The 19,016-nt window shown below is 46.0% G+C and overlaps 1 long non-coding RNA gene and 1 other non-coding gene across 2 annotated transcripts in view; one reads left to right on the plus strand and one right to left on the minus strand.

Moving 5' to 3' along the window:
- The window catches only part of LOC126259794 (uncharacterized), a 120,272-nt gene that overhangs the window by 69,530 nt on the left and 31,726 nt on the right, over positions 1-19,016 (minus strand). The window lies entirely within an intron of this gene.
- On the plus strand, positions 4,322-4,437 carry LOC126261372 (U5 spliceosomal RNA). Its single transcript, XR_007546686.1, has one exon. It is a non-coding gene; the product is annotated as a U5 spliceosomal RNA (small nuclear RNA).

A 19,016-nucleotide genomic window follows, 5' to 3' on the forward strand; every position in this document is an offset into this window, starting at 1 on the left:
ACTTAACACAGAACCTTATGGGATACCGTTCTCCTGGATCCGAGGGGTGCTGAGTTAAATGCCAACTCGAATCTGGAACAGCTGATGGGATAAAAACTAGCGGATAAAACTGAAGGGAGCTGCAAAAGCCCAGTCATAGAGGTTAACTAAAATGTGATGGTGCCAAGCCATGTCTTGTGCCTTATGTAGGTCAAAGAAGACCGTGCCTGCGGTTAGTAAAAGCCTGTTGAATTGCTGTTTCGAATCAGAGTAAATGGTCAGCTACCTGGAAGCCACACTGATTTAGGAAAAAAAGACCTCAAAATTCGAGTACGCAACATAATCGGAAGCTAACAAAGCTCTCAAGAAGTTTACAAAGTATGGTGGTCAGGCTAATCGGGTGGTAGCTGTCAAGAGAAGTTGGGTTCTTTCCGGGCTTAAGGATGGGGACAACAATGCTGTCTCGCCAATGTGAGGGGAAGGCACCCATGAGCCAAATTCGGTTGAAGACCCTGAGTAGGTGTTGCCTCTGCGTAATGTCCAAGTGTTGGATCATCTGGTTGTGGATGGAATCTGGGCCTGGGGCTGTGTCATGTGAAAAGTTGTGAGCCTACGAGAATTCCCATTCAGTGAAGGTCCATTATAACATTCAGCTTAGTGGGAGTTGAAACAGAAGGGTTTCTTCAACTCTTGAAAGTGATAAGGTCGGTCGGTGAAGGGTGTTGTTTAAATCGCTGCAGCACCCGTCGACAGTCCTGGATAGTCACTGCTACGTCCTTGGTCTGCCACAGTACTAGTCGATGACGAGTGGGACTTGTGTATAGGGGGACAGCAGTATCAGTGGCATGAAGAAGTGTGGCAGAGACATCCTGCATTACTGCATTAATGAAGTCCAAGAGAGCTGTCTAAGTGCACAGCAGACATATATAAACGCCAATTGGCTATGCGGAATGTCCAACGTGGGGGGGGAGGGGGGGGGGAGGGGGGGCTGTCTGCCTGGTGGCTACAGGGGACGACAGAACCACTGGAAAGTGGACACTGTCACAAAGACCATTGATAGCAGGAAAGGTGTCACGAGTAACACAAAAGTGGGTAGGGGAACTGTCACTGAGGAGACACATCAAAGTCTGTAATAAGTTGATCAATTAGAAGTTCCCTACCCATTGAAGTGGCATTCGCCTGCAGGGAGTGGTGTGCACTGAAGACCCCGAGGAGGTGGTACGGTGATCAGAGTTGCTGTATTAAGGTAGGCAGGCAGGTCACCATAAGGAAATGGCCTACCTGAAGGGAGGTAGACATTGCAATTGGTGATTGCTGGGGTCGTTTGCACTCTTACCACGATTGCTTCCAGGTTGGTACAATGGAGGATCCAGTCACTGACATTGGTGTGAACCAAAGTGCAGACCACTCCAGAAGCTATACCGAGGCCAGCATGGTTCCGTCAGAATGCACCCGATAACTACAGAACATTAGAGAGTGGTCATCACGGAAGTGCGTTTCTTGAAGAGCAAGACAGAATACAGAATAAGAGGAAACAAGTTACTGTATTTCTGGTAGGTGATGGTAACATCCATTGCAATTCTACTGGATTATCGTGGGGTGAGAGTCCAGGTAAGACAAAGTAGCTGAGGGGAGGTCATGTCACTGGTCAGTGGTTGTCACTGTTGGGAATGGGGTGACATCCATAAAGAAGACGTCAGACTCAGGTTGCGAAGGGGGAGATGGCACCTCCAGGGACAGCAGAAGGGGGTGGGGGTTACTTGTCTTGGGACTTATATTTCTTCTTCTTTTTCGCAGGTTGGGGAGGACGGGGCACAGAGGGAGAGCAGGCTTCCACAAGATATGAAACCAAAAGAGAGCAGACGATTTGGGACAATTCTTCGGCCAGGGAGGGGGCACGGCAGTCTGAGGGGTGGGCATGGGAACTGCAGGGGAGGGAGAGATGAGAGGGAAGAGGGAAAGGATATAACAGAGGTGAAAGTAGAAGAAATTGACATTGGGTGGAGTCGGTCATATTTTTGGCACTCCTCAGCATAAGATAGATAATCCAAGGACTTTTACTTTTGGATATTATTTTCTTTTTGTAAACTGGCAATCTAGCAAGCATGGAGAGTGGTGGTCACGAGAGTTGACAAACACACAGAGGGCAGAACACAGAGGCTTCCCTCATGGAGCGGGTGGCCACAGTCAGCCCACATAGGGTACACTGGGAAGACATATGCCCAAAATGCAAGCATTGAAAGCACCTCATGTGTGGCGGGACATATAGCTTCACGTCACATTGGTAACACATGTCCTTGACCTTCTCTGGGAGGGTATCCTCCTCGAAAGCCAGAATAAAGTTGCCGGTATCGGTGTGGTTGTCTTTATGACCTTTCTGCACACATTGAACAAAATTAACTCCGAGCTGCTCCAGATTAGTCCAGAGTTCCTCATCAGTTTGTAGGATGAGGTCCCAAAGAAAAATCACTCCCTGGACCATATTCAGAGACTGGTGAGGGGTATTAGACACTGGGACATCGATCACAAGCACAAAGGGCTGCAGATTGGGCATCAGAAGAAGCTTTGATCAACAGGGGGCCTGACTGCATCGTACTGAGAAACTCCACTTCGCCAAACTTGTCCTTGATATTCTCCACAAAAAACAATGGCCCTGTGGGGGTCGATCCTAGTACAGACCAGGCTGCGGGGAAAGTGTTTCATTCAAAGTCGGTGAGCCTGGTCCTCCTCCCAGGGTGTAGCCAGAAAAGGGAAGACTGCTGGGTCATACAAAGCAGCAGTCAATGATCCACTACCTCAGAGAGACAGTCCTTTGAGAACGGCCAGATTTTTGCAGCTTGATATGTGTCACGAGCCAAGCATCTGCCCTGATACCACCCACTCCGATCAGTGGCTCTTCCCATGGCATCCGTCATCAATAGTGTGATCCCAGTGTTGCCAGAGGGCTCAGCCATATGGGTACATAACAGGCCCGAATGGCTACAAGTGCTGGTGACATAGCAGAGTGGAGGGGGGGCTATGGTGGGGAAGGAAGGGGAGCAGAAGAATCCACACTATAGATGCTACGGAGGGAGTACTTCCCCAAATGGCTCACGCTAAAGACAGAAAATTTAGAAATGGATGTCAAACACCAAGGGGGACCAAAAATGATGAAAGAACAGGCAAGAGGTACAAAATCACAAGGAATACAGGGAACCAGTTGGATAGCAGGTCAACAAAAATAAAAAAACACAGAGAGGGGAAGGAGGGAGGCAGTGGGGAAGGAGACAGGACGGGGAGGGAGGGGCACCATGTAGGAAATCCAGCCCGCGGGGGAAGAATGGGTTGCAAGAGCTCGCGGCCCCAGTGTTATGCATGAACTCATGAAAGAACCACAAGTCCCCTGGGGTGATACATAATCTCAAGAATTTTGGAAAATGATATCAGCAGTGAAACAGGTCGGTAGTTACTGACATCTTCCTTATCACCTTCCTTAAACTGGGGTTTAACAATGGCATATTTCAGTTTCTGGAAAAATGCCTTAGTTAGTTATGCATTACATATTTCAGATAAAACTTGGCTATGATATGGGAACAAATCTTAGTACTATATTGGAAACACCATGTTGTTGTTGTTGTGGTCTTCAGTCCTGAGACTGGTTTGATGCAGCTCTCCATGCTACTCTATCCTGTGCAAGTTTCTTCATCTCCCAGTACCTACTGCAACCTACATCCTTCTGAATCTGCTTAGTGTATTCATCTCTTGGTCTCCCTCTACGATTTTTACCCTCCACGCTGCCCTCCAATGCTAAATTTGTGATCCCTTGATGCCTCAAAACATGTCCTACCAACCGATCCCTTCTTCTAGTCAAGTTGTGCCACAAACTTCTCTTCTCCCCAATCCTATTCAATACCTCCTCATTAGTTACGTGATCTACCCACCTTATCTTCAGCATTCTTCTGTAGCACCACGTTTCGAAAGCTTCTATTCTCTTCTTGTACAAACTGGTTATCGTCCATGTTTCACTTCCATACATGGCTACACTCCATACAAATACTTTCAGAAACGACTTGCTGACACTTAAATCTATACTCGACGTTAACAAATTTCTCTTCTTCAGAAACGAATTCCTTTCCATTGCCAGTCTACATTTTATATCGTCTCTACTTCGACCATCATCAGTTATTTTACTCCCTAAATAGCAAAACTCCTTTACTACTTTAAGTGTCTCATTTCCTAATCTAATCCCCTCAGCATCACCCGATTTAATTCGACTACATTCCATTATCCTCGTTTTGCTTTTATTGATGTTCATCTTATATCCTCCTTTCAAGACACTGTCCATTCCGTTCAACTGCTCTTCCCACTCTGGTTTCCCTTCAAAACGAATAAATCTTTCGCCTTTTACTAAAGATTTCCGTGGAGGGGAACATTAAATGAGTCTAGAAGGTATAAGTCCTTTGCTGTCTCTGACAGAATTACAATGTCATCGGCGAACCTCAAAGTTTTTACTTCTTCTCCATGAATTTTAATACCTACTCTGAATTTTTCTTTTGTTTCCTTTACTGCTTGCTCAATATACAGATTGAATAACATCGGGGAGAGGCTACAACCCTGTCTCACTCCTTTCCCAACCACTGCTTCCCTTTCATGTCCCTCGACTCTTATAACTGCCATCTGCTTTCTGTACAAATTGTAAATAGCCTTTCGCTCCCTGTATTTTACCCCTGCCACCTTCAGAATTTGAAAGAGAGTATTCCAGTTAATGTTGTCAAAAGCTTTCTCTAAGTCTACAAATGCTAGAAACGTAGGTTTGCCTTTTCTTAATCTTTCTTCTAAGAGAAGTCGTAAGGTTAGTATTGCCTCACGTGTTCCAACATTTCTACGGAATCCAAACTGATCTTCCCCGAGGTCCGCTTCTACCAGTTTTTCCATTCGTCTGTAAAGAATTCGCGTTAGTATTTTGCAGCTGTGACCTATTAAACTGATAGTTCGGTAATTTTCACATCTGTCAACACCTGCTTTCTTTGGGATTGGAATTATTATATTCTTCTTGAAGTCTGAGGGTATTTCACCTGTCTCATACATCTTGCTCACCAGATGGTAGAGTTTCGTCATGACTGGTTCTCCCAAGGCCATCAGTAGTTCTAATGGAATGTTGTCTACTCCCGGGGCCTTGCTTCGACTCAGGTCTTTCAGTGCTCTGTCAAACTCTTCACGCAGTATCTTATCTCCCATTTCATCTTCATCTACATCCTCTTCCATTTCCATAATATTGTCCTCAAGTACATCGCCCTTGTATAAACCCTCTATATACTCCTGCCACCTTTCTGCCTTCCCTTCTTTGCTTAGAACTGGGTTGCCATCTGAGCTCTTGATATTCATACAAGTGGTTCTCTTCTCTCCAAAGGTCTCTTTAATTTTCCTGTAGGCAGTATCTATCTTACCCCTAGTGAGACAAGCCTCTACATCCTTACATTTGTCGTCTAGCCATCCCTGCTTAGCCATTTTGCACTTCCTGTCGATCTCATTTTTGAGATGTTTGTATTCCTTTTTGCCTGCTTCATTTACTGCATGTTTATATTTTCTCCTTTCATCAATTAAATTCAATATTTCTTCTGTTACCCAAGGATTTCTATTAGCCCACATCTTTTTACCTACTTGATCCTCTGCTGCCTTCACTACTTCATCCCTCAGAGCTACCCATTCTTCTTCTACTGTATTTCTTTCCCTCATTCCTGTCAATTGTTCCCTTATGCTCTTCCTGAAACTCTCTACGACCTCTGGTTTTTTCAGTTTATCCAGGTCCCATCTCCCTAAATTCCCACCTTTTTGCAGTTTTAATCTGCAGTTCATAACCAATAGATTGTGGTCAGACTCCACATCTGCCCCTGGAAATGTCTTACAATTTAAAACCAGGTTCCTAAATCTCTGTCTTACCATTACATAATCTATCTGATACCTTTTAGTATCTCCAGGATTCTTCCAGGTATACAACCTTCTTTTATGATTCTTGAACCAAGTGTTAGCTATGATTAAGTTATGCTCTGTGCAAAATTCTACAAGGCGGCTTCCTCTTTCATAAAAACCCACATCCTTTCGTCTTTCCCTCTCCTTCCCCTCTTTCCTGATGAGGCAACAGTTTGTTGTGAATTTTGTGTGTGTGTGTCTATCGACCTGCCAGCACTTTCGTTCGGTAAGTCACATCATCTTTGTTTTTAGATATATTAAAATGTATGTTGGTATATGGTTCATTATAAATTTCATCCCAGGTCATCTGTTTCAGCTATTTTTAAAAACATTTATCATGGAGCTATTAATTATTCTGATTTCCACTGAGGAGTAACCACACTGTAAAGCACTATATTATTTATCCTTTCTAACTGTGCTCCATGATCAGAGGGCATTTGCTACTGGGTAAACAGTTATTTTTGTGCTTTGATTTTCACCAAGAAAACCTTATCAATTGGGATCCTTCTGTCTCTATCCATTCATTTTGGAAACTTAATTACTGACATCAAATTGTAGGATCCAGATAAGGTTTACAGACAATTTTTTCTATCAGAATCCAGTAGAAAACCTACACTGAAGTCACCACAGACTATTAACTGCTTATTGCTGTCTGACAGATAGCATAATAATGAATCCAGCTTTGTTATAAGCAGTTAAAAATTTTCAAGTGGGTATCTGTATACAGTTACAATTAAAAATGAACTATTTTTCAGTATTTGTTCTCAAGTATACACTTCTATGAGCTGGTCACTACAAAATCTACTTTTGTCAATGTTTTTGATCTTACGTTCTGTCTTAACATATGTAACGACTCCTTCGTTTTTCATATTAGTTCTGTGTGAGTAAGCAGCTAGAGTGTAATCTTTTATATGTAACTTACCTAACCCTGTGGTTATGTGGTGTTCAGATAGGCACAGAATGTCTATCTTTCCAGAGCTCTCTAAATTTTCCTAACAGACAAGAAACTCTTCTACCTTATTACTCCTCTAATATTTTGATGAAATAAGCTAATCTTACTTTTCTTCGCATTCTTAAGCGAAGCATTTTGTCAGGTTCTTCTGTTATTTTGACTTGTTATGAAACAAGGTGCCTGAAGCCTCACTCTAACCTAAAAAGGTGCCCCTCTGACACCAGTAACCATGGGGATCTTGCTTGTGTGATGATGGCTCTCCATATATTATATGCAGTTAGCTAAGCTAACCTTTCTTTCCCTCTACAGTTCAAGTGTCGGCCATACCTGGTGTAACATTATCTCCCAATTGCAGCAATAGGCACAGCACTCATGAGATTTCATGTTGAGCAGCCTGCTCAACATAGTGTTAACCCTGGGCTGGTCAAAGCACTGCAGGACCTCCATGAAGTTCACATCTGTGCATGCAGTTGTTACTCCAATTTCACCCAGGTCAGCCCTAATGTTGTAATTACCATCTTTAGCCAGGCTGTTCCCTGCTCCACCTACTACACTATCCTGGTCCTCTTTGCCAAAACCTTTATACAAATTTTCCATGTGCTCTGTCACTCGCCAAAGGCTAGCACTTGACTTCTCAATACTTGTGACCTGGTATCCCGTTCCTAATTTGTGCTGTACCGTATGGCCTGCTACTGTCTAGCAGCAAGACTCTTCCTTCCTAACCTTTTTGTGAGTTTCTGTGCTATAAATCTGCAGCTAAATGAGGCACTTGCCCTCCTATTTAAGGTAAGAAGTCAGACTTATTCGATACTGTAAGGTCAAATGTAAATGAAGCTGAAGAGTTGTTCCCCTTTTGCCCATTGCTTGTTAGCTTTGCACAGTTCCCATGGTCTTTTTCCCCCTTCCACTTATCTAGCTCAAATTTCATGTGTTACAATTCAGCCTGAAGGGAACAAATCTTTGCCTCCTGCTAAGGGATTCTCTTGTTTTCAATGCAGAACATTGAGTTCCCCACCACAGTCACTCCAGTGAAATTCCAACCCACAGTCTACACATCCCACTCCCTCTTTGACTATATTACAGCAATACCCACACTTATCATGCATCACAACACAGATTAAATGCTAAAAATAGAATTAAATCACTTAAACTTTACACTACCCGAATTTTCATTATTTACGAGTCACAAAAATAAGGACTTAGTGCTGCAGGTATATTATATAATGTAGAAAGTTAATTGTTTCTGCTTACAACAAGAACTCTGCACTCACGCACTTATCTGCAGTATCTGTTAATTAACTTAATCACAATGGAATGTAATTTCTAGCGAACTTAAATCTATACAAACAGTATATGGACAAACTACCTGTGTGAAAGTTTCTAAACCCAAAGACAAGATTTACGCTACTTTCCAAAATGGTTCAAATGGCTCTAAGCACTATGGGACTTAACATCTGAGGTCATCAGTCCCCTAGACATAGAACTAACCAACCTAAGGACATCCACACAAAAACATTGACGTCTTGCCTGGTGCAGGGCTGCCAAATATTAATGTAGTCCAGTGCAGTGGCACTTTCAATACATTGCCAAATAGCCAGGTGTTTCCACATGCACACATTTTATTCAGTGCCTTGCATGATGATCTGTGCAATGTCACCTGTCTTGCATTTATATGCAGGTCATCTACTTTGTCTCTCTTCCCCCACTAATAAATTCTTTATGCTAAATATCATAGATTATTGTGGGACTGCTCTACCTAATGGGCACATAAAATTTCACTTTTAGGAAGGAATAATTAAGTCTACTATCTGGCTTATTGGTATGTTAACTAAATGATTGTTCATAGATTGGGTAGGGATTAACGGACTAAACGGCGAGGTCATCAATCATTCGATCCAGAGGTAATTTGTCCACAATTGATGACGTCTGAAGTATTCTGCTGATGAAAGTACATAGGAATGAAAGTATGTAGGAGCAGTAAGACCTAGGCATTGAAGGCAATACGGAAGCTAGAGCTGAGAAAGAAATTACAGAGAAGAGCATGGTTGAGATTGGTATGTAGGTCAGAGCAAATGAGGGGTCCCACAGGGCTGATTCAATGGCAAGAAAAGCCCTACTCTGACCCCCACCAGTCCGTTGAAGGGCGGAGACACTACAGAGCAAAGAATGTTTTCAGGTTGGCAAATTCAGAATAATAAAAGTGAGAATGCTAAAAATGTAATGGACATCAACTGGATTGTCAATACTACAGACAAGAGGAGACAAATACGTAAGGCTGCAGGTGGCTGTCCCTGGGGCTCTGCATGCAATGAGAATCGACCCACCCTCAGCCGTTCCACCCCTGCTCCAGCGTAGTTGAGGCTTAATGAGCATCAGCTGTTCAACAGCCCTCTAAAATAGAAAATAGGATGCAGAAGAAAAACAACATCTAAAAGCAATTAAAACAGAGTAAGGGAGGGATGAGAGAGAGAGAGAGAGAGAGAGAGAGAGAGAGAGAGAGAGAGAGAGCTTGTGACGTATGTAGGGTTGGGGACCACCAGACCCAGCATGCAGCAAGAGAGGCCCCAACCCCAGCCATCCTGCTTGTGCCCTAAAGGTAGCTTAAAACCTTATATCTGAAAATAAAAATCACTTTCACAGAGAAAATCATCCATGAAACAACTGCCAGTATTTGAGGGCAAAGAAACTGGAAGGCCATATGCTTAGCATGGAGGGCTAGAAGAAGGGAGCATTTGAACCATGGTATGAGCAACCGTCCATAATACTCCACAATTATAATGTGGGTGTGGCTCATTATGTAAAATAAAACTATGGCTTAGGCTGGCAGGATCAATGCAGACATGAGATAGGGTGGTTTATTCCTTCTGACCAGAACAGAAGGAAGAGCACCATGCAGTAGTCTCATTGATAGTGTGGAGTTTATTTATTTGCACCCATAAATCTGTACACGGGACTAACAAAGGCGAATTCATTCCATGGGATAGCCAGATGATTCAAAAATGGCTCTGAGCACTATGGGACTTAACAGCTGAGGTCATCAGTCCCTTAGAACTTAGAACTACTTAAACCTAACTAACCTAAGGACATCACACACATCCATGCCCGAGGCAAGATTCGAACCTGCGACCGTAGCGGTTGCGCGGTTCCAGACTGAAGTGCCTAGAACCGCTCGGCCACCCCGGCCGGCTAGCCAGATGACCTTGGATCCAGAGGAGAGTGAGCGAGCAGTCAGTATCATTGTGTTCAGCAAGGTCATGAATAGCGGAGACCGTATAGTGACAAGAGTAACATTGGTAAATGGCCTGAAGACTGCTCATTGAGTCACTATGTATTAAAACACAGTCAGGGGAGGCCCGTTTAATGAAGTGCAGGGCTTTGTTAACAGCTATCAATTCTGCTATAAAAACAATACATGTGCCCGGCAACAAATGGTGTTGCTGACTAGCAGGGAATGTAAATGCATACCCAATCTTACCCAGGGTTTTAAGCCGTCGGCGTAAAAGATGGTAGGGTCCTGAAACTCCTGAAGACCTGTATGTAATAGACACTGAAAGATCAAGAATGACAGACTTCAGGACCTTGAAATGGATTGGTTTTAATTCATGGCTCAGATGCCAACAAAGGGGAGACAGGGTGGGGGACGCATGAGCAAACATGAGGAGCACATTCCAGGGAGGAGAGGTGCAGCTCCTAGAAGAGGACTGAGGTGCATTCCAACTAGTAATCCCACCTGATGTCGGATATTAGGAGGTTGATACCCCCATATGCAGAAAGGATGGGACACATTGGATGATCAGGAAATTGTCAAATGGCAATTGCATGGGACACCAAGAGTTTGTACAGTTGGAACTGAAGAGGTAAGATCCCTATTTCAGAAGGGAGATAGTCTATGGGACTTGTCTGAAAGATGCCAGTGGCCAGATGAACTCTACAATGATGGATGGGGTCTAACAATTTCAAAGCTAAAGAAAGCACTGAGCCATAATCTGGCAACTTTAGCCCTTGTTGGGATGAGACCAGAACCTAGTAAATACAGAGAAGAGTAGCATGATCTGCATTCCAAGACGTGTGGGAAAGGAAACAAAGAACATTAATCTTCCGCAGTGTAACTAGTCTTTAGTTGACGGGGCAGTCAAATAGAGTTCTCGGTCAGGATGGATCATGGTATAACAGAAATGAATGACCCGCATTTTTGCAGGAGAGAACTGGAAACCTTGGGAAAGGGCCCAAATGGGGGCCTGTCAGATGGTGAATTGGAGCAGGCTTTCAGCTGAGGCTACTGACTGAAAGCTGTACCAAATGCAAAAGATGTCAACATCCAGTGCAGGAGTGACCATGGGTCTGACAGTGTTTGCTAGCCTGACCATGGGTCTGACAGAGTTTGCTAGCCCATTGATGGTGATGAGAGGGGTGTGCCACTTAGGACACAGCCCTTTGGGATATTGTTGTCTTGGATCCATTGAGAGCTCTGTGAAGTACCCAGAACAATTGATGGTGTAGAAACTGATGATTAAAAATCAGTAGGTATCCTCAAAAATCTCAGTCGTGGAGGGCAACTAAAATGTGATGGCACCAAGTGGTGATGTATGCCTTATGTAGGTCAAAAAAGACTGCAATGAGATGTTGGTATTTAGGAATAGCTTGCTGGATTGCTGATTCCAACTAGACCAGATGATGAGTTGATCCTCCCCCCCCCCCCCCCCCCCCCCCTCAGTAACCACTCTGATAGGGGCAAAAGCCCCAAGACTTGAGAAATCAGCACAATCTGTGGGCAACCATCCTTTCAAGCACTATACAGAATATGTTGAGATGTTGGTGAAGCTAATCAGCTGGTAGCTGTCGACAGGCATTAGGTTTTTGCCTGGCTTAAGGACTACAATGACAATACTATCTTGCCATTGTGAAGGAGTGACAACTTTGAGCCAAATATGGTTGAAAACCTAATTCAACTTGTGTGCCTGTGGAATATCAACTAAGTTTTACAACTATATTCATGATTATCTGTCAGAAAAGTTTTCGTTCATAGTACCTGAAGGAAAATCATCAAGTAAAACAGAAGTCATATCTCACATCTGCAGGGGGGTGGGGGTGGAGGGGGGGAAGGATGTCTTCAATTTGATGTTTCTGCAGTAGAAAATAGCCAGATAAGAAAGAGGATGCCAATATTGTCACAAAGTGGGCTGCAAGGTATTCAGCAAGAACAAATGCATCATTACAATGACCATCTTGAAATACAGGATTGGAACAGCTGTTGATTGTTTGCAGCCCAAAAGACTACGGAGCTTGGCCCAACCCGGCATACTTTCCCAGAGGGTGGTGCACACTGATATCACCCTACTTGGTGGGGCCGGGAAAAGTTGTTGGATTAAGGTGGTCAACTCAAGGTTGGTTTGTTTTAAAAGAGGGGGGAAGGGACCAAACTGCTACGTCACCAGTCCCTTGTTCCGAACAAAACACTGCCACAAGGGTGAGGATAAAACAAGCGAGACTGACAATGCAAAATGGAGAGAAAGGAAAAACCACAAGAATGACAGAGCGGCAACAAACACAAAGGGACATAAGGGGAGAAGAAAACCATAGACACGCAACAAACAGCTAGAAGAGATTAAAGCGACAAAACAGATTACCATGGCTGGCTGACCAAGAGAATAACAAGGAGAAGCCAACCACTCTGCAACACATTAACACCTCCACCCTAAAGGCACTAGGGTGGAGGACACAGAGGGACAAAGGACATGTGCTAAAACTTAGATCAACTGATAAAACCCACCCTCACAAATAAAACGTAAAACTAAATGAGCCGATGAGGCATTGTCAGATAAAATTAGTGGTAACGAGTCCGATATCCGAAGATTTCGTCACAGGTCAGTCAAAGTGGGACAGCGCACCAGAAAATTGGCCACTGTCAACCGGGGCAGCACTGCATCTACACTGAGGCGGGTCTTCACGGTGCAGGAGATAGCCGTTGGTCACCCAAGTGTGGCCAATGCAGAGCCGACAGAGAACCACAGAGTCCCTGCGAGAGGCCCGCATGGAGGACTGCCACACATTCGTAGTCTCCTTAATGGCATGAAGTTTGTTGTGCGTACTGAGACTATGCCATTCTGTCTCCCAAAGCTGAAAAACCTCGTGGCGTAAAAACAAATGCAGGTCAGTTATTGGAATGCTGATCTCCATAAGCGGTTTACATGTAGCCTGTTTGACCAGCCTGTCAGCAAGTTTGTTGCCTGGGATTCCGACGTTTCCTGGGGTCCACACAAACACCACTGAACGACCAGACTATTACAGAGCATAGACAGACTTCTGGATGGTCGCTACCAAAAGATGATGAGGGTAGCACTGGTCAGTAGTTTGTAGGCTGCTCAAGGAGTCAGTACGCAGAAGAAAGGATTCCCCAGGGCATGAAGGGATGTGCTCAAGAGCACAAGATATAGCCATCAGCTCTGCAGTGAAAACACTGCAGCCATCAGGCAAGGAATGCTGTTGAATATGTCCTCCATGGACATACGTGAAGCCGACATGACCATCAGCCATCGAGCCTTTGGTGTAAACCACTTCACGGCCTTGGTACACGTCAAGAATCGAGAGGAAGTGACAGCGGAGAGCCGCGGGGTGAACTGAGTACTTTGGGCTATGTGGAAGGTCCTTGGGAAGCTGCGGCCTAGGTGTACACCATGGAGGTGTACGCGAATGGACCTCGAGCATGGGTGGTAAAGGCAGGGACTCCAGTTCAGATAGAAGGGATCAGATGCGAACTGCAATTGTAAGCCCTGACCTGGGCTGCCGATGCGGTAGATGATCCGCCGTGGGTGAGAAAAGGAGACAGTAATTCGAATGCACAGGAGGACTACAAACTTGTGCAACATAACTGGTGAGTGTGCATGCCTGACCTGCAGTGGAGGGACTCCAGCCTATGCCAGGACACTAGTCATCGGACTCGTCCTAAAAGCCCCTGTTGCTAGTCTAACACCACAGTGGTGCACTGGGTCGAGTAAACGCACTGCTGATGGTGCTGCCGAACCATAAACCAGATTCCCATAGCCAAGGCGGGATTGAACAAGGGCTCTATTGAGCTGCAGCAGTGTAGAGTGATCTGCACCCCAGTTGGTGTTGCTCAGGCAGCGAAGGGCATTGAGGTCCTGCCAGCACTTCCGCTTAAACTGATGAAGGTGAGGAAGGCAAGCCAAGCAGGCGTCGAAAACCAGTCCTAAAAATCGATATGCCTCCACTACAGTGAGGGGATTGTCAGTAATGTAAAGTTCTCGTTTTGGATGAATGGTACGATGCCGACAGAAGTGCACAACACACGACTTTGCAGCCAAAAACTGGAAACCGTTGGCTAGAACCCATGACTGTGCCTTGTGGGTGGCTCCCTGTAGGCGATGCTCAACAACACCAGTACTGGTGGAGCAGTACGAAATGCAGATGTCGCCTGCTAACAGGGAGGGTGAGACAGACAGCCCTACAGCTGCTGCTAGACGATTAATGGCCATTAAAACGAGAGATACACCCAATACAGAGTCCTGGGACCCCATTCTCCTGGATGGGGGAAGGGGGGGGGGGGAACTACGGGAGGCACCAAGGACATGGAAAGTACAAAGCACAAGGAAATTCTGGATTAAAATTGGGAGCAGGCCTCAGAGACCCCACTCATATAATGTGGCAAGGATATGATGTCGCCAGGTGGTGTCATAAGCTTTTCATAAATCAAAAAAGACAACAACAAGGTGTTGGCGTCTGGAAAAGGCTGTTCACATGGCAGACTCGAGGGACACAAGATTATCAGTGGCAAAGCGACCCAGACGGAAACTGTCCAGGCACGGAGCCAGTAGGCCACGGCCACGTGACTCCAGGACCCAACCCAACTGCCAACATACCATACATTCCAGCAGCTTACAAAGAACGTTGGTGAGGCTGATGGGCTGATAGCTATCCACATCAAGTTGGTCTGAGCACTGGTATGATGGTGCTCTCCCACCAGTGCGATGCCATTGCACCAGATCTGGTTGAAGATCACGAGGAGATGTCACTTGTAGTCAGACGAGAGAAGTTTACTCATCTGACTGTGAATCCGATCTGGCCCAGGAGCTGTGTCGGGGCAGTGTGCAAGGGCACTGAGGAGCTCCCACTCTGTAAATGGGGCATTATAGGGTTCACTGTGGCATGTAGTGAACGAGAGTGTGAAAGGCCGGGGGGTAATTCTCCAATGCAGACGCGCGAGTGTAGTGTTCAGCAAAGTGCTCGGCAATCACATTTGCGTCGGTAGATAACACGCCATGTATGTTAACACTGGGAACACTTATTGGGGTCTGGTACTCAAAAACTTGTTTGGTCTTTGCCCAGACTTGGGAAGGCGACGTATGGCACCCAATGGTCGAGATGTATCTCTCCCAACACTCCTGTTTCCATTGTCTGATAAGCTGGCGGATGCGGGCACAGAGCCGTTTAAAGGCTATGAGGTGCTCCAGGGAAGGATGCTGCTAATGCTGCTGTACAGCTCACCGACACTCCTTAATTGCCTCAGACACTTCCAGCAACCACCATGGGACTGTCTGTTGCTGGGGGCACCCTAAAGAACGAGGGATCACGTTGTCCACTGCAGAAACGATTGTTGTTGTTACCTGCTCAACCACCATATCGACGTTACCATGGGGGAGGGGGAGGGGGGGGGAGATTCAACGGTGACAGCAGAGGTGAAGGCTTCACAGTCTGCCTTGTTTAAAGCCCATCTGGACAGGCGTCTGTGGGCCTGACACCGGGGCAGTGACAGGAAGATGGGGAAGTGGTCATTACCAAAAAGGTCGTCATGTGCTCTCCAGTAGATAGATGGGAGAAGGCCACGACCACAAACCGAGAGATCAATGGCCGAATATGTGCCCTGTGCCACACTGAAATGTGTGGGGGCACCTGTATTTAAGAGGCAGAGGTCGAGTTGTGACTCGAAATTTTCAACATCTCTGCCTCGCCCAGTAGGCATGGTGCCACCCCACAAGGGGTTATCAGCATTAAAATCTACGAAAAGTAGGAAAGGTTTAGGGAGTTGATCAATCAGTGCAGCCAACGCGTTCAAGGGTACTGCACCATCTGGAGGAAGATATATGTTGCAGACAGTTATTTCCTGCGTCATCCTTATCCTGAAGGCCACAGCTTCAAGAGGGGTTTGAAGGGGTACAGGTTCACTGCATACCGAGTTCCGGACAGACACAAACTCCACCTGACACACTATTATAGTCACTATGGTTCTAGTAATATCCCCCATCGCCGTGGAGGGTAGGGGTCCACATATCCGAGAATCAGGTTTACTGAAGGGCAATGAAGAAAACAGGTGTAAAGCTTAAGAGTTGCCGTAACTTAGCCAGGTGGTGGAAAAAACCGCCACAATTCCACTGGAGGATGACGTTATCCTGAGGCTGGGAAGGCATGAAACGCATAAGGAGGCAGGTTATGCCTCAGGGTCACTTGCTGCCACCGATCGAGTATTTGTAGCCATTTCTATGGTGAATGAAGCATCAGTGAGATCCAGGTCTGCAGGGGACGCTAAGATCTCCACCTCATCCTCAGATGCAGAATTGATAGGGAGTGGTGGTGTTGAGACCATCACAGGCTCCTGTTTCTTAGCAGACTTCTTAGTTTGCTTGCTCTCTTATTTCTCTTTAGGGTCTTGCTGGGAAGATTTCTCCGAAGCAGCTTCACGCAGAGGAAGACTTTGAAGCTCTGCGTCCAGCAGCTTTTGGCTCCTTAAGCCACTGGCAAGTGTCCACTGTGGCATTAGTACAGATCTTTGGAGAGAGGGCCCCAAGGGACCCCTTCCGCATGAGAGGAGCCGGAGGAGGCTGTTGCTTCTCAGGCAGGGGGGAGGGGACCAATGTCTCCTATGTTTGGGGGAGCCTTGCTCCCAACGTAGGTGCTTTGGGAGCAATGGAGGAAGATTTGCCCCCTACCAACAAGGGAGCAGATGTATTCTGGTGGCCCAGAGGGCTCACTGTTCTTGGCACTTACGTTTAGCCTCTGTGTAAGTCAACCTGTCCAAGGTCTTGTACTCCATGATTTTCCACTCCTTTTGGAGTACTGGTCAGTCTGGCAAGCAGGGGGAGCAGTGCTCTCCACAGTTGATGCAAGTGGGAGGTGGTGCACATGGAGTACCTGGGTGCAGTGGACGTCCGCAGTCTCGACATGTGGTGCTGGAAGTGCAGCAGGAAGACATGTGGCCGAACATCCAGCACTTAAAGCACCGCATAGGGCGAGGGACGTATGGTTCAATGTCACAGCGATAAACCATCATCTTGCCCTTTTGAGGCAGTGACATGAATGCCAAGATGAAGGCACTGGTAGCAACCCTGTTCTCTTTGGGTCCCCTCTAGACATGCAGGATAAAATGAACACCCTGTCATTCTAAATTGGCAGCTACAGACTGAAGCAAATATGGCTCTCTCCGTTCTGTAGCCCTACATTCCTCCCATTGTGTAGCGAAGGAGGCAAACGATTCAGGGTCATCCTGTCAGCATTGTATTCGGATCTTGCCCTTCTTATAGACTGCTGGTGCCGTACGGTCACCACTTAGTCTGCTTCATTGCAAGTCATCCACCCTCATACCACCCACTCCGATCAGGGACTCTCCTCACGGGTGCCAACCAGCCACAGCAAAGGCCAACTGGCATGATGGCTGTTGCTGGGAGTCCCGATGCCCCAGGAAGACAGGCATCTACTCCTTGGTGTATGTGGGGCGTTTACAGCTCAGGCATCAGCAGTGTCAACCCTGTGTTGTCAGGGGGCTACCACCAAATGGGTACATGATGGCCCCACCACAATGGACTGGCCACCGTGCTGGATATTGGGCGGAGAGAAATCCAATATTATCATGGGGGCGAAAGAGGACAAGAGACAACAGAAGAAGATGACATACCCCAGAAAGTGTCCTCGCCCAAATAGTTGAATCACAGGTAGGTGGAGATGCAAACCATGACAAGAGATTCAGGAGATCGAATGTAAGGGCACTATGTATAACTCGTGCATTACATAAGGCGTCCTTCCCCATATGGCTTGCACTTCTGTAGAATTTTGAAAGTGGCAGGTCAAACCATAGAATGGGACCTGAACTCATAGGGCTGAAAAGTTTAGACTCCTTTTAGTCGCCTCTTACAACAGGCAGGAATACCTCAGCACTATTCTAATCCCCGGACCCGCTGGGGGATCAACTCAAGGTAAGTAAGTGGATTGCCTGAAGATATGTAAGTATTGCAAATGGTGATCGCTGAGATAGCTTGCACTCATAATGTTATTGCTTCCAATGTGATATGAAGAGGAATCCCCTAACTGACCACATCAGTACAAATTAATGTACAGACCCCACCACATGCCCTTTCAAGGCCAGCACAGTTCCAACAGAATGCACAACAACCATGGCATGTTGGGGAGTGGTCATCAGTGAAGAGCGTTTCTTGTAGAACAATAAAAATTGCAGAAGAGGATATAAGGTGTTGTAGTTCCAGCAGGTATTGGTAATATTGTTTACAGTTCCACTGAATAATCACAGTACAGGTGTCTAAGTTGGTGTGAAGAGGTCAGGACTTGTCATGCCTCAGGACACTGCCTGTTATTGATTGAGGTGGAACCACATCAATGAGCATTGGTTCAGAATCTGGTGGTGTGGAGTGATCTAGCATCACCCCAAGCCTTGTCTCCTGATTCTTCTTCTCACCCCTTGGTAACCATGTTTCTCATGAGGGCCTATAAAAAATGAATATGGGGACGGAGGAAGAGGAGGCAGCCTTGGGATGCACATGTTGTGGTTCCTTCAACCATTGGCTGGCATTAGGCCTCTGATTCATGGGTTTCCAAATGAGAGCAGTCCTGAGAGAACGCTCTGCCACTGGTACAAGGCAGAGGAGGAAGCTGCTGCTCCAGCCACGTGTGTGAAGTGGTTCCTGAAGATAACGTCAAGGGAATCCCTAGAGAAAAGGGTGCTGGGAGAGCTGGTTTTGAGAAAAACTGAGATAGTGGGAGTGATGACTGTGACTGCATAACAGGAGGGCATATCAACAGGATGTAGGTATTCATATTTTCTACATACCTCAGTGTCGTCGTAGCTGCCGCCTGCTTCACGTCTGCTGTGCAGCGAGCTACCTTAATTTAAGTA

Source organism: Schistocerca nitens, chromosome 5 (genome assembly GCF_023898315.1).
Source record: "Schistocerca nitens isolate TAMUIC-IGC-003100 chromosome 5, iqSchNite1.1, whole genome shotgun sequence".
Classification (NCBI taxonomy): Eukaryota; Metazoa; Arthropoda; class Insecta; order Orthoptera; family Acrididae; genus Schistocerca; species Schistocerca nitens.